This window comes from Hyla sarda, chromosome 3 (genome assembly GCF_029499605.1).
Source record: "Hyla sarda isolate aHylSar1 chromosome 3, aHylSar1.hap1, whole genome shotgun sequence".
Lineage (NCBI taxonomy): Eukaryota > Metazoa > Chordata > Amphibia > Anura > Hylidae > Hyla > Hyla sarda.
The window spans coordinates 20,719,328-20,735,471 of record NC_079191.1 but is presented as its reverse complement, the minus strand read 5'-3'; the positions used below and the strand labels follow the sequence as shown (position 1 = coordinate 20,735,471).

The window sequence follows — 16,144 nt, the reverse complement described above, 5'->3', positions numbered from 1 at the left end:
TCAGGTACGGGGACCGGGGTGCGCATCGCGAGCGGGCGCCACCCGCATCGCGAATCGCATCCCGGCTGGAGGCGGGACCGCAGCGCACCCGGTCAGTGGATCTGACCGGGGCGCTGCAACAACGAGGATGAGGCGAGCGCTCCGGGGAGGAACGGGGACCCGGAGCGCTCGGCGTAACAGTACCCCCCCCCCCTTGGGTCTCCCCCTCTTCTTGGGGCCAAAGAACCTGAGGAAAAAAAACTCAATTTTTTCGTGATGAGGTCCGATGCACATTAGGAGGGGTTCCGTGCGGTAACGCACGAGACAGTCCAATTTTTCATTGTAAACACAATTGATGTAGAGGGGTCTGGCGAGACTGGTCACAGGGACGTTGAACCTGTTGATAAGAGAGGCCAAAAAAAAATTTCCTGCAGATCCGGAATCCAAGAAGGCCATAGTAGAGAAGGTAGAGGCAGATATCCGCACAGGCACAGTAAGGCGTGGAGAAGCAGAGTTGACATCAAGAACTGTGTCACCTTTGTGCGGAGTCAGCGTACGTCTTTCCAGGCGGGGAGAACGGATAGGACAATCCTTCAGGAAGTGTTCGGTACCGGCATAGTACAGGCAAAGATTCTCCATGCGGCGTCGTGTCCTCTCTTGAGGTGTCAAGCGAGACCGGTCAACTTGCATAGCCTCCACGGCGGGAGGCACAGGAACGGTTTGCAGAGGACCAGAGGAGAGAGGAGCCGGGGAGAAAAAACGCCTCGTGCGAACAAAGTCCATATCCAGGCGGAGCTCCAGACGCCATCCGGAAAAACGCATGTCAATGCGAGTGGCAAGATGAATGAGTTCACGTAGGTTAGCAGGAGTCTCTCGTGCGGCCAGAACATCTTTAATGTTGCTGGATAGGCCTTTTTTAAAGGTCGCGCAGAGAGCCTCACTATTCCAGGACAACTCGGAAGCAAGAGCACGGAACTGAATGGCGTACTCGCCAACGGAAGAAACACCCTGGGCCAGGTTCAGCAGGGCAGTCTCGGCAGAAGAAGCTCGGGCAGGCTCCTCGAAGACACCACGGACCTCAGCGAAGAAGGACTGGACTGTGGCTGTGGCAGGATCATTGCGGTCCCAGAGTGGTGTGGCCCCAGACAAGGCCTTTCCAGAAAGGAGACCACGGCAGAGTCTAGAGTCCTCATCAAATTTGTCCGGCAGGGACAAGCAGGGGTTAGGAGCGGCCGGTTGCTGCGGAGGAGTTGCAGGAGCCGGCGGAGGAGATGGTTGTTGCAGTTGCAGCTGCTGTAACTGTGACTTCAGTTGCTGTGTCACGGTGGACAAGTATGCCAGCTGGTGATTTTGTTGGGTGATCATCGTGGAAATGTCGGCAAGACTTGACAGCGGCACCTCAGCGGAATCCATGGCCGGACGCTGCGGAGGAGTTGCAGGAGACGGCGGAGGAGATGGTTGTTGCAGTTGCAGCTGCTGTGTCAGTGGCAGCAGCTGCTGTAACTGTGACTTCAGTTGCTGTTTCACGGAGGACAAGTATGCCAGCTGGTGATTTTGTTGGGTGATCATCGTGAAAATGTCGGCAAGACTTGACAGCGGCACCTCAGCGGAATACATGGCCGGATCTACTGTCACGATCCCGGCTGGTAGGAGGTGGATCCTCTGTGCCAGAGAGGGATTGGCGAGGACCGCGCTAGTGGACCGGTTCTAAGTCACTACTGGTTTTCACCAGAGCCCGCCGCAAAGCGGGATGGTCTTGCTGCGGCGGTAGTGACCAGGTCGTATCCACTAGCAACGGCTCACCTCTCTGACTGCTGATGATAGGCGAGGTACAAGGGAGTAGACAAAGGCAAGGTCGGACGTAGCAGAAGGTCGGGGCAGGCAGCAAGGATCGAAGTCAGGGGCAACGGCAGGAGGTCTGGAACACGGGCTAGGAACAAACAAGGGAACGCTTTCACTAGGCACAAGGGCAACAAGATCCGGCAAGGGAGTGCAGGGGAAGTGAGGTATAAGTAGGGAGTGCACAGGTGGAAACTAATAAGCTAATTGGAAGATTGGGCCAGGCACCATCATTGGTGCACTGGCCCTTTAAATCGCAGAGACCCGGCGCGCGCGCGCCCTAGGGAGCGGGGCCGCGCGCGCCGGGACAGGACCGACGGAGAGCGAGTCAGGTACGGGGACCGGGGTGCGCATCGCGAGCGGGCGCCACCCGCATCGCGAATCGCATCCCGGCTGGAGGCGGGACCGCAGCGCACCCGGTCAGTGGATCTGACCGGGGCGCTGCAACAACGAGGATGAGGCGAGCGCTCCGGGGAGGAACGGGGACCCGGAGCGCTCGGCGTAACAATGGCCTGGTTGTTAAAAGAGACAACAGTGGGGTGCCCATTGGTTGCCATGGTAGTTGGAGGCCTTATAAAGGGCTACGTGGCTTCCAAGGTAGATCCAGCCACAGATTGCCAGTGTAATGGTTCAGAGCAATGCCGAAGTATTGCATTTAACTGTATACAACATACAAAACTGTATAAACGGACAAAAAAATGTAAACTAAAGGAAAAAAAATTTTTGTATCAAAGTGTGCAAATTGTTTTTTTAAATATAATATTAATAATTCTGCACAGTGAATCCTGAAAAAAAAATACCTTACATGCCATTCGTACTGTTGTTTATTAAAAAACAAAAGGTAGTAAAAAAAAATGCATGAATTGTTTATTGCTGTAAATATACGAACATGTAAAATAAAGATAGCACATCATTTTTATCCCTACTCATCATTTTTTATTGTTTTGTACTACACTATACGGTAAAATACTATACGGTAAAATGAAGGGTGTGATTAAAAAAAGGGACAATTGGTCCTGCAAAAATGGAAGCCCTTCTATGTCCCAATTTATGAAGTAAATAAATTGGCTTTGGGAAATGTAAAAAAAAATTAAAATATATAAAACACCAACATTATCCTATTAAAGTCCCCACTGTATCAATCACCAGAGTGTTTTTTTTTTTTTTTTTTCCGGTAAATAATGTTAGATTTTTTTTTTATTCTTTTTTTTTTTTTTTTTTTATAACATTTTCTGGGCTTACTTAAAATTTCTAAGGTCTTGAGCAGCCCCCTTTATGGCCCTGGTCAGATAAAAAGGCTGAATATAAAGTACAATGCACGAAAAAAAAAATAAAGCAGAAATCCACGGTTTACTATATCATGGATTCCTAAATAAATCATACATGATAGGACACTATATTTCATATCTACTTACTTTGTATAATGCACAATAGAATTGTAATCGTAAGGAATGTCCTGGGTATTCCCATTATCCAAGTAGAAATAAGGCCGATCACCTTATGGAAAAATGTTTTATATACAATAGAATTAGATCAGATAAGAATAAGAACTTCTATCATTACTAGAGTCATGTATGGAGATCACTGTTTAGAAACATCCATGGTGGAACCAACATCCAACTACTGTATATAGCACTGACATCAAACTTAGGTTATCAAAATATACAACTATCTATATAGATGGCTGTATGCTTTATTGGCCAGAAAGGGTAAACTAGTGAGGCTCAGCTTCGCTAGTTAACCAATCCAGTGTCAGGGCAGGCACAGAGCGATAAGTGCAGTATTTGAAAACACTATCCAGCGATGTATGCATGGCACTGCTCCTTAAAGGGGCACTCTGCCACTAGACATCTTATCCTCTATCTAAAGGATAAGGGATAAGATGTATGATGGGTGGGACCCCCGTGATCCCCGCTGCGGCACCTCAGTCATCCAATGAAAAGAGCGAATTTCGCTTTGTGCCGGATGACTAGTGATGCGGCGCTGGAGGCTTGTGACGTTACGAGCCTCCAACGCTGCAGCTGGTATTTATTTAGAGTGGTGCAGGGAGATCGCGGGGGGCAGGAGGGGTCCCAGTGGCAGGACCCCTGCGATCAGACAACTTATCCCCCATCCTTTGAATAGGGGATAAGATGTCAAGGGGCAGAGTACCCCTTTACCTATTTTTATAAATACCTCCTGCTGAGCCGAGCTGTGCCTGCAGCTGTATAGCCGCTGGCACATGCACTATAAACCGCTGAATACTTTTCCTTCATCGGCAGGGCCTGCTCAGAGCAAGGATAAGCAAGTCCGACTACAGCACACCTATCCATTCCGTGCATTGCAGCCTGTAAAACAGGGTCATTGACTGGCATGGGTAGTGCGACTTTGTGTGACACTTTTTAAACATTTTTCAAAAGTCGCACATAATACGTCCTGGTGTAAATAATTCACCAGGATGAAAACTCCCACTCCCCACCCGCTAGAGTCACTGGTGAAAATAGCCACTAACGTAGGAGATTCCAGCTTGCTGCATGCAGTGTACAGGGTACACCACGCCACCATGGGATTTGGGCAAAAAAAGTTAAGACATGACCCCTAAGTGTATTTCCTTTGCTACAATGCTTAATTATTAGGTTATTATTATAACCAGCAGATGTCGATGCTCACCTGGAGAAATGTTCTGCCACATGATGTCTATGTAGTCATCCCGGTCACTTCTTGTGAATTCATGATAGAAGCCCAGAGCGTGCATGAATTCATGTTGTATGATATTGTACTTGATACATCCGGCCATAGAGAGAGACTCATTGTCTGTTTACCCCCCATCTTCCCAACGTATGACCAACAGCTGAGAATGAAATCACATTATAACTCCTTTGAATTTCCACATACCTTTAAAGGAGAAGTATCAAGGACAAAAACGTATCCCCTATCCGCAGGATAAGCTTTATATTGTGGGGGGTCCGAGCGCTGGGCTGGCCTGTATGGAGCCCTGGCTCTCTTCCAGAGCGGCATGTCATGACCCCCCATCCAAAGCGGGGGCCGCCACGCCCCCACCATATAGCTCTATGGGAGAGCCGTTTAGCATTCTTCTGCTCTCCCATAGAGCAATATAGAGGGGGCTTGGCGGCCCCAACTTTGGGCGGGGGTCGTGACGCACTGCTGTGGAAGAGAGCCGGGGTTCCATACAGGAGATCATGGGGGCCCCAGTGCTCGTACCCCCCGCAATATAAAACGTATATCCTGCGAATAGGGGATACGTTTTTGTCTAAGATACTTCTTTAATAATACCTATTAAAAACAATTATGGAAAATACCTAAAATATGTTAAAGATCAAAAAGCATCAAAAAATCACGTACCCCGATCCGGCCTCTATACTCAGATAGTCATTCTCGGTGCTTCTGCTGACAAACTGTACGCAGGTCATCACCTCAAATTCCTTCATAGCCGAAATAAACATCGATCTTTCAAAATTCGCTAAAGGCCAAAGAAGAGTTTATTGTCATAAATTAATCTTGTTGCCTCCCCAATGTAATATATATAATAGTAATTATTTACTGTATGTGGGTGAGGGGGTAGTATATGGGACTCGAACTCTTCCATCCTGGGACTTTAACCACAAGCATCTTGTACATTCCGTCACACTGCGGTCAAGGTTAGGCCTAATGTCACCTTCCACAAGCAGAACAGAGGTATCTACAAGGATATAAAGAGTATTCTGTATATACAAAATATAATTGTATATTGTGATCTTCCCCTAATAACCTCAAATTGTCCCCCTTATTCTTGTGTTTAGTCTTTTATTACAGATACTTCTTTCCTCAAACTTATTTAACCCTTCAAAATATTTCAAGGCTTTGACCACATTCCCTTTTTCCTTATTTCCTCCAAACTATATAGGATTTAGTTCCTTGACTGATAATTCTCATCATCACAGGCTATACATCACCTACAGAATTATGATTAACTAGTTGATTGATGGGGGTTCTACTATAGGCTTATACCAGAGATTAGCTAAATTTAGGCAACAGGCAGTATGTCCATGTGAAGCTAGGAGAAAGTCAAAGTGATATAAAGGCATATACACCGTGCCCATTGCGGGACCAGACATACAAAAATAAAATAAAAAGAAAAACGATTCATCAAAAATAAATTGAATACGTCATAGCAAAGAATGGATGATCTATTCCTTTATATGCAGGGTCAAACATTCTCTGTATGAATACAGCTCTTCATTTATTCTCTATTGAGGTTCCAAACACTGAAGAGCGCTCAGAATGTCAGCAAAAATGAAGAAAAAAAAATGAAGAAAAAAAGAACATTTTCACATGTCATAGAAATGTGTGAGTTTTGATCAGTTGGGGTGTGGGAGCTGAGACCCTCACAGATCAGTTCATTATCAATTCCAAAGGATATCTGTCACGATGCCGGCTGGCAGGTAGTGGATCCTCTGTGCCAGAGAGGGATTGGCGTGGACCGTGCTAGTGGACCGGTTCTAAGCCACTACTGGTTTTCACCAGAGCCCGCCGCAAAGCGGTATGGTCTTGCTGCGGCGGTAGTGACCAGGTCGTATCCACTAGCAACGGCTCACCTCTCTGGCTGCTGAAGATAGGCGCGGTACAAGGGAGTAGGCAGAAGCAAGGTCGGACGTAGCAGAAGGTCGGGGCAGGCAGCAAGGATCGTAGTCAGGGGCAACGGCAGAAGGTCTGGAAACACAGGCAAGGAACACACAAGGAACGCTTTCACTGGCACTAAGGCAACAAGATCCGGCAAGGGAGTGCAAGGGAAGTGAGGTAATATAGGGAAGTGCACAGGTGATTACCCTAATTGGAACCACTGCGCCAATCAGCGGCGCAGTGGCCCTTTAAATCGCAGAGACCCGGCGCGCGCGCGCCCTAGGGAGCGGGGCCGCGCGCGCCGGGACAGAACAGACGGGGAGCGAGTCAGGTAGGGGAGCCGGGGTGCGCATCGCGAGCGGGCGCTACCCGCATCGCGAATCGCATCCCGGCTGGCAGCGGGATCGCAGCGCCCCGGGTCAGAGGACGTGACCGGAGCGCTGCAGCGGGGAGAGTGAAGCGAGCGCTCCGGGGAGGAGCGGGGACCCGGAGCGCTCGGCGTAACAGTACCCCCCCCCTTGGGTCTCCCCCTCTTCTTGGAGCCTGAGAACCTGAGGAGCAGACTTTTGTCAAGGATGTTGTCCTCAGGTTCCCAGGATCTCTCTTCAGGACCACAACCCTCCCAGTCTACTAAAAAAAAATTTTTCCCTCTGACCTTTTTGGCAGCCAAAATTTCCTTGACCGAGAAGACGTCCGAGGAGCCGGAAACAGGAGTGGGAGGAACAGATTTGGGAGAAAAACGGTTGAGGATGAGTGGTTTGAGAAGAGAGACGTGAAAGGCATTAGGGATACGAAGAGAAGGAGGAAGAAGAAGTTTATAAGAGACAGGATTAATTTGACACAAAATTTTGAAAGGACCAAGATAGCGTGGTCCCAACTTGTAGCTAGGGACACGGAAGCGGACATATTTAGCGGAGAGCCATACCTTGTCTCCAGGGGAAAAAACGGGGGGAGCTCTTCTTTTCTTATCCGCGAACCTCTTCATGCGTGAAGAAGCCTGTAAGAGAGAATTTTGGGTCTCTCTCCATATAATGGAAAGGTCACGAGAAATTTCATCCACAGCGGGCAGACCAGAGGGCAAGGGGGTAGGGAGGGGGGGAAGAGGGTGACGGCCGTACACCACGAAAAATGGGGATTTGGAGGAAGATTCAGAGACCCTGAAGTTATACGAGAATTCGGCCCATGGAAGGAGATCTGCCCAGTCATCCTGGCGGGAGGAAACAAAATGTCGCAAATAATCACCCAAGATCTGGTTAATTCTTTCTACTTGTCCATTGGACTGGGGATGATATGCAGAGGAAAAATTTAATTTAATCTTGAGTTGTTTACAGAGAGCCCTCCAGAATTTAGACACGAATTGGACACCTCTATCCGAGACAATCTGCGTAGGCAACCCGTGAAGACGAAAAATGTGTACAAAAAATTGTTTAGCCAACTGAGGCGCAGAAGGAAGACCAGGAAGAGGGATGAAATGTGCCATTTTGGAGAATCGATCAACGACCACCCAAATAACAGTGTTGCCACGGGAAGGGGGTAAATCAGTAATAAAATCCATACCAATCAGAGACCAAGGCTGTTCGGGGACAGGCAGAGGATGAAGAAAACCAGCGGGCTTCTGGCGAGGAGTCTTATCCCGGGCACAGATAGTGCAGGCTCGCACAAAGTCCCCAACATCCGTCTCCAGAGTCGGCCACCAATAGAAGCGGGAGATGAGTTGCACAGATTTCTTGATGCCCGCATGACCTGCGAGATGGGAGGAGTGACCCCATTTGAGGATTCCGAGGCGTTGGCGTGGAGAAACAAAGGTCTTCCCTGGAGGAGTCTGCCTGATGGAGGCAGGAGAAGTGGAGATCAGGCAGTCAGGTGGAATGATGTGTTGCGGAGGGAGATCAACTTCTGAGGCATCCGAGGAACGAGAGAGAGCATCGGCCCTAATGTTCTTATCGGCAGGACGAAAGTGAATCTCAAAATTAAATCGGGCAAAGAACAGAGACCACCGGGCCTGGCGAGGATTCAGCCGTTGGGCAGACTGGAGGTAGGAGAGGTTCTTGTGGTCGGTGTAGATAATAACAGGAGAACTTGATCCCTCCAGCAGATGCCTCCATTCCTCAAGTGCTAATTTAATGGCTAGAAGCTCTCGATCCCCGATGGAGTAGTTCCTCTCCGCTGGAGAGAAGGTCCTAGAGAAAAAACCACAAGTGACAGCATGCCCGGAAGAATTTTTTTGTAGAAGAACAGCTCCAGCTCCCACTGAGGAGGCATCAACCTCCAATAGGAAGGGTTTGGAAGGGTCAGGTCTGGAGAGGACGGGAGCCGAAGAAAAGGCAGACTTGAGTCGTTTAAAGGCGTCTTCTGCTTGAGGAGGCCAGGACTTGGGATCAGCACTTTTTTTGGTTAAAGCCACGATAGGAGCCACAATGGTAGAAAAATGTGGAATAAATTGCCTGTAATAATTGGCGAACCCCAAAAAGCGTTGGATAGCACGGAGTCCGGAGGGGCGTGGCCAATCTAAGACGGCAGAGAGTTTGTCTGGATCCATCTGTAGTCCCTGGCCAGAGACCAAATATCCTAGAAAAGGAAGAGATTGGCATTCAAACAGACATTTCTCAATTTTGGCATAGAGTTGGTTGTCACAAAGTCTCTGAAGAACCATACGGACATGCTGGCGGTGTTCTTCTAGATTGGCAGAAAAAATTAGGATATCGTCCAGATATACAACAACACAGGAGTATAACAGATCACGAAAAATTTCATTGACAAAGTCTTGGAAGACGGCAGGGGCGTTGCACAGTCCAAAGGGCATGACCAGATACTCAAAGTGTCCATCTCTGGTGTTAAATGCCGTTTTCCACTCGTCCCCCTCTCTGATGCGGATGAGGTTATAGGCGCCTCTTAAGTCCAATTTAGTGAAGATGTGGGCACCTTGGAGGCGATCAAAGAGTTCAGAGATGAGGGGTAAGGGGTAGCGGTTCTTAACCGTGATTTTATTAAGACCGCGGTAGTCAATGCAAGGACGTAGGGAGCCATCTTTTTTGGACACAAAGAAAAATCCGGCTCCGGCAGGAGAGGAGGATTTACGGATAAAGCCCTTCTTTAGATTCTCCTGGACGTATTCGGACATGGCAAGAGTCTCTGGGGCAGAGAGAGGATAAATTCTGCCCCGGGGTGGAGTAGTACCCGGGAGGAGGTCGATAGGGCAATCATAAGGCCTGTGAGGAGGTAGTGTCTCAGCTTGTTTTTTGCAGAAAACATCCGCGAAGTCCATATAGGCCTTAGGGAGACCGGTTACTGGAGGAACCACAGAGTTACGGCAAGGGTTACTGGGAACCGGTTTTAGACAGTTCTTGGAACAAGAGGACCCCCAACTCTTGATCTCCCCAGTGGACCAATCCAGGGTAGGGGAATGAAGTTGAAGCCAGGGAAGTCCAAGGAGAATTTCCGAGGTGCAATTGGGGAGGACCAAAAGTTCAATCCTCTCATGATGAGATCCGATGCTCATAAGAAGGGGCTCCGTGCGGAAACGTATGGTACAGTCCAATCTTTCATTATTTACACAATTGATGTAGAGGGGTCTGGCGAGACTGGTCACCGGGATGTTGAACCTGTTGACGAGAGAGGCCAAAATAAAATTTCCTGCAGATCCAGAGTCCAAGAAGGCCACAGCAGGGAAGGAGAAGGCAGAGGCAGACATCCGCACAGGCACAGTAAGACGTGGAGAAGCAGAGTAGACATCAAGGACTGTCTCACCTTTGTGCGGAGTCAGCGTACGTCTTTCCAGGCGGGGAGGACGGATAGGACAATCCCTCAGGAAGTGTTCGGTACTAGCACAGTACAGGCAGAGGTTCTCCATACGGCGTCGTGTCCTCTCTTGAGGTGTCAGGCGAGACCGGTCGACCTGCATAGCCTCCACGGCGGGAGGCACAGGAACAGATTGCAGGGGACCAGAGGAGAGAGGAGCCGAGGAGACGAAACGCCTCGTGCGAACAGAGTCCATATCTTGGCGGAGTTCCTGGCGCCTTTCAGAAAAACGCATGTCAATGCGAGTGGCTAGGTGAATGAGTTCATGTAGATTAGCAGGGATTTCTCGTGCGGCCAGAACATCTTTAATGTTGCTGGATAGGCCTTTTTTGAAGGTCGCGCAGAGGGCCTCATTATTCCAGGACAATTCTGAAGCAAGTGTACGGAATTGTACGGCATACTCGCCAACGGAAGAATTACCCTGGACCAGGTTCAACAGGGCAGTCTCAGCAGAAGAGGCTCGGGCAGGTTCCTCAAAGACACTTCGGATTTCCGAGAAGAAGGAGTGTACAGAGGCAGTGACGGGGTCATTGCGGTCCCAGAGCGGTGTGGCCCATGACAGGGCTTTTCCGGACAGAAGACTGACTACGAAAGCCACCTTAGACCTTTCAGTGGGAAACAGGTCCGACATCATCTCCAGATGCAGGGAACATTGGGAAAGAAAGCCACGGCAAAACTTAGAGTCCCCATCAAATTTATCCGGCAAGGATAAGCGTATCCCAGGAGCGGCCACTCGCTGCGGAGGAGGTGCAGGAGCTGGCGGAGGAGATGACTGCTGAAGCTGTGGTAGTAACTGTTGTAGCATAACGGTCAGTTGAGACAGCTGTTGGCCTTGTTGCGCTATCTGTTGTGACTGCTGGGCGACCACCGTGGTGAGGTCAGCGACAACTGGCAGAGGAACTTCAGCGGGATCCATGGCCGGATCTACTGTCACGATGCCGGCTGGCAGGTAGTGGATCCTCTGTGCCAGAGAGGGATTGGCGTGGACCGTCCTAGTGGACCGGTTCTAAGCCACTACTGGTTTTCACCAGAGCCCGCCGCAAAGCGGGATGGTCTTGCTGCGGCGGTAGTGACCAGGTCGTATCCACTAGCAACGGCTCACCTCTCTGGCTGCTGAAGATAGGCGCGGTACAAGGGAGTAGGCAGAAGCAAGGTCGGACGTAGCAGAAGGTCGGGGCAGGCAGCAAGGATCGTAGTCAGGGGCAACGGCAGAAGGTCTGGAAACACAGGCAAGGAACACACAAGGAACGCTTTCACTGGCACTAAGGCAACAAGATCCGGCAAGGGAGTGCAAGGGAAGTGAGGTAATATAGGGAAGTGCACAGGTGATTACCCTAATTGGAACCACTGCGCCAATCAGCGGCGCAGTGGCCCTTTAAATCGCAGAGACCCGGCGCGCGCGCGCCCTAGGGAGCGGGGCCGCGCGCGCCGGGACAGAACAGACGGGGAGCGAGTCAGGTAGGGGAGCCGGGGTGCGCATCGCGAGCGGGCGCTACCCGCATCGCGAATCGCATCCCGGCTGGCAGCGGGATCGCAGCGCCCCGGGTCAGAGGACGTGACCGGAGCGCTGCAGCGGGGAGAGTGAAGCGAGCGCTCCGGGGAGGAGCGGGGACCCGGAGCGCTCGGCGTAACAATATCCTTTATTAAATGTTCCGTAAAAATATACAGTACGGTACTTGACACTGGGTTCAGACCCAACGTGTTTCTGATGTAGACATCACCTCCTTACTCATGGGTGTCACATGACATCTGAGAACAGAACCCCTTTTCTCTCCATGCTGCAGGCTCTATAGACTTTCTATAGACTCTGTCTCCCATAGTGAGGAGAGACGTGGAGAGAAGCACATAGATGGGCACTTTTATTTACTCGTTCTAGTATTCAGTTGGGGTCTTAGCACCCACAGCCCAACTAGTTAAAACATTTGACTTGTCTAAAGTTTTTTAGTTTTTTTAATCACAAGGACACTTTAAAGTGGTACTCCGCCCCATCTTACCCCTATCCTTTGGTCTGATGGCGGGGGTCTCTCTGCTGGGTACCCCCATGATCTCGGCTGCGGCACCCCAGACATCTGGCGCACAGATGACTGGCGATGCAGGGCAGAGGCTCGTGATGTTCCAGTCATGCCCGCCTGTGATGTCGCGGCCATGCCCCCTCAATGCAAGTCTATGGGAGGGGGTGTGACGGCCATAGACTTGCATTGAGGGGGCATGACTGTGACATCACGGGCCTCCGACACAGCACCCGACACTCTAAACGAACGCCAGGTGTAGCAGGGAGATCGTGGGGGTCCCAACATGATCAGACATCTAATCCCCTATCCATTGACTAAAGGATAAGATGTCTAGGGGCGGAGTACACTGTTAAGGATTTAAAAAGTTTGTGAATTATTGGTCTAGATACATATATCTTAAACTACGCAAACACCAATAGACCACACGATGGCCCTCTACTTCAAATATAGGGAGAGTTTTGGCTATATTAATAAGATGCCAGTCTGCCTTTTGGTAGGCTACAGAAGAAGGTTTATGGGTAATAATGTGGTGAGGGTAAAGCAAGAGTAAAATCCAGTTGACTGATGCACAATGGAAGGCTGGAGACTTACCTTTGTTTACTTCCTCTATTATATCGGACACCGGCCTAAAATGGGTCTCATCATCATTGACGATATCTGGGGAGGAGGAAAACAAGTTGTCAAAACAATCTGGATACATTGTGTGAGATTTCTGCCTTAACACCATAAGGGAGCGTTCTTCTGCATTCACAATTTTATAGACACAAGGTTGTTCATTAAAAATACATTCGTATATATATATACAGTGATCCCTCAACTTACAATGGCCTCAACATACAATAGTTTCAACATACAATGGTCTTTTCTGGACCATTGTAACTTGAAACCAGACTCAACATAGAATGCTATGGAATCTGTGAAACGTGTCAAGGGCTTGAAGAACTGACCTGTATTACTGAAGTGTATGCACTGACTGGTGTCTGGTAGCGCCCCCTACAGTACAGGGAGGTATTACATGTTCTGTACTCTTTACCTGTACCAGGGTTAGCTGCTCCTTTGGACACCAGGTGAGGGCGGCTCCATGTTACTTTTTTTCAGGACACTGTGTACTGTACAGGACCCTGAAGAAGCTCCTGTCCTCTACATAGACTAGTGTTTCCCAAAGAGGGTGCCTCCAGCTGTTGCAAAACTACAACTCCCAGCATGCTGGGAGTTGTAGTTTTGCAACAACTGGAGGCACCCTCTTTGGAAAACACTGAAATAGACAGTGATTTACAGCTCCCAGCAGCTCTTTATTACTTTTATATGTAAGGATTTGCTTTATCTATATTAGTTATCTATTTATTTATCTTTAATTCTCCCTTTTTCCTATTTTTGGATGACATTTTGGTGGCTTCAGAACCAATTACCAGGTTTCCATAGAGTTACGGTTTCAACATGCAATGGATTCAACATACAATGGTCTTCCTGGAACCAATTAATATTGTAACTTGAGGGACTGCTGTGTGTATATATATATATATATATATATACACACACAGTGTGTGTATATATATATATATATATATATATATATATATATCTACAGGGCTCAAGTCCTGCAGAAATGCATAGGAACTGAGTGCCCTCACTTTTTCCAAAACAGGAACACTGTTTCCATTAACAGGACCAGCCCTTAATTGGAAATCTTGGGTGAGTTCCCTCGCTTTCCCCCCCGAACTTAACCCCTGTCACTTAAGCTGTCTAGGGGCGGAGTACCCCTTTATGTTATAATAATAATAATTAATATTTCTATATAAACATTATAGAGTATATCATGGCATACTAAGGCCAGTTATATGATCCACCATGGAAGGCTGAACCCGCACCTTTGTTTGTTTCCCGTATTATCTCAGATACTATCCTCTTGTCCACCTCAGCATCTGTAAAGATTAAAGAGTCATTACAACTGATACTGTCTAAAACTCAGACCAGACAGTGTAAAATGCACCCGATATATCACACTGGCCATTATTTTTTATACATTTTGTACATATGAGTTTAGACCAGTAGGTTTAGTTGGCTTAGTTTATGCCAATATTGTGCGCTTGATCATTTTTGGTGCATAATGTTGCAGTTTATGCCCCTTTTACATGACACTATAAGATTATGTTTGCATGGAGAAAGGTAAATGTAGTTGAAAGTTAAAGGGGTATTCCAGGGAAAAAAAATATTTTTATATATCAACTGGCTCCAGAAAGTTAAACAGATTTGTAAATGACTTCTATAAAAAAAAAAATCTTAATCCTTCCAATAATTATCAGCTGCTGAAATTAAGTTGTTCTTTTCTGTCTGGCAACAGTGCTCTCTGCTGACACCTCTGCTTGTCTCGGGAACTGCACAGAGTAGAAGAGGTTTGCTCTGGGGATTTGTTTCTACTCTGGACAGTTCCCGAGACAGGTGTCATCAGAGAGCACTTAGACAGAAGAGAATAACTCAACTTCAGCAGTTCATAAGTACTGAAAGGATTAAAAAAATGTAATAGAAGTGATTAACAAATCTGTTTAACTTTCTAAAGCCAGTTGATATATATATATATATATATATATATATATATATATATATATATATATAAAGTTTTTTTTCCTGGAATACCCCTTTAAATAGGAATAAAACAAAACAAAAAAATCTAATCACCTTGAACATCATGTCCAGAAATCTATAAGGAAAAGGAAAGAGATGTTATTGTTATTGAGAGAATTACGGGAGGGTCGTTTAGTACTTTAGGATCTTCACTCACCGGTACTGGAAGAGCTTGACTGAGAGGACAACTGGTCAAACACAGCAGCAACACCAAGATGACCGCCATGATCTTGTGGAACAGATAGCTCAATTCTACCAGGAAAACTATTGAGGGTGATCTATATAAACCACCTAGAAAATGGAGCCAGCCAATCCGTATGTAGACAGAAATCCTCTCCCACTTCTACCAACCATGAAACTGCTCCTAATATGAAACTTTGCCTTTGGCACCATGCAGAATAATCACCCCTATAATGATTGGCTTGGTGAATTATGTGTGACTTACCCTAAATTCAACCGCAAACTCTTTTCCACGGGTAAAGGTCATAAAGATCATTCAACTTATGGTCTTCAAAGAACTTTACTATCCTTGTATAATAAGCTCCTGGTAGAATAGATAGATGATAGATAGATAGATAGATAGATAGATATATAGATAGAAGGTAGATAGATAGATAGATAGATAGATAGACAGACAGATGGATAGATAGATAGGTAGATAGAAGGAAAGATAGATATGAGACAGATATATAGTTAGAAAATAGATAGATAGATAGATGGTAGATAGATATGAGATAGATATATAGATAGAAGATAGATATGAGATACATAGAAAGAAAGACAGAAAGAAAGATATGCGATAGGTAGATAGATATGAGATAGATATATAGATATGAGATAGATAGATAGATATGAGATAGATAGATAGATAGATATGAGATAGATAGATATGAAATAGATAGATAGATATGAGATAGATATGAGATAGATAGATAGATATGAGATAGATAGATATGAGATAAATAGATAGATAGATATGAGATAGATAGATAGATAGATAGAAAGATAAATAGATACATAGATAGATAGAAAGAAAGAAAGATATGAGATAGATAGAATATGCAAAGCAGCTCAATCACAAAACCTTTCCAGGTAGCATTCCCTAAAAATCAGCTTTTTGTGCCAGTTACAGAAACAGATATGGATTTAATGCCAAGCCAGTATTTAGAGCAAGGAGTTCTGGCTTAACTTGTGAGAGACCTGTCACCTATTGCCTAGGGAGGAAATAAAGCATGGAGTATTTTATAATGATAAATAACCTATTTTTAACATGGTAATGAAACTGTATAACATTT

General features: G+C 47.0%; 1 pseudogene; it reads right to left on the bottom strand.

Annotated features, from left to right (window-relative positions):
* LOC130360948 (astacin-like metalloendopeptidase) overlaps positions 1-15,075 on the bottom strand; it is a 30,119-nt pseudogene extending 15,044 nt beyond the window's left edge.
* Positions 15,076-16,144: the final 1,069 nt, after the last annotated feature.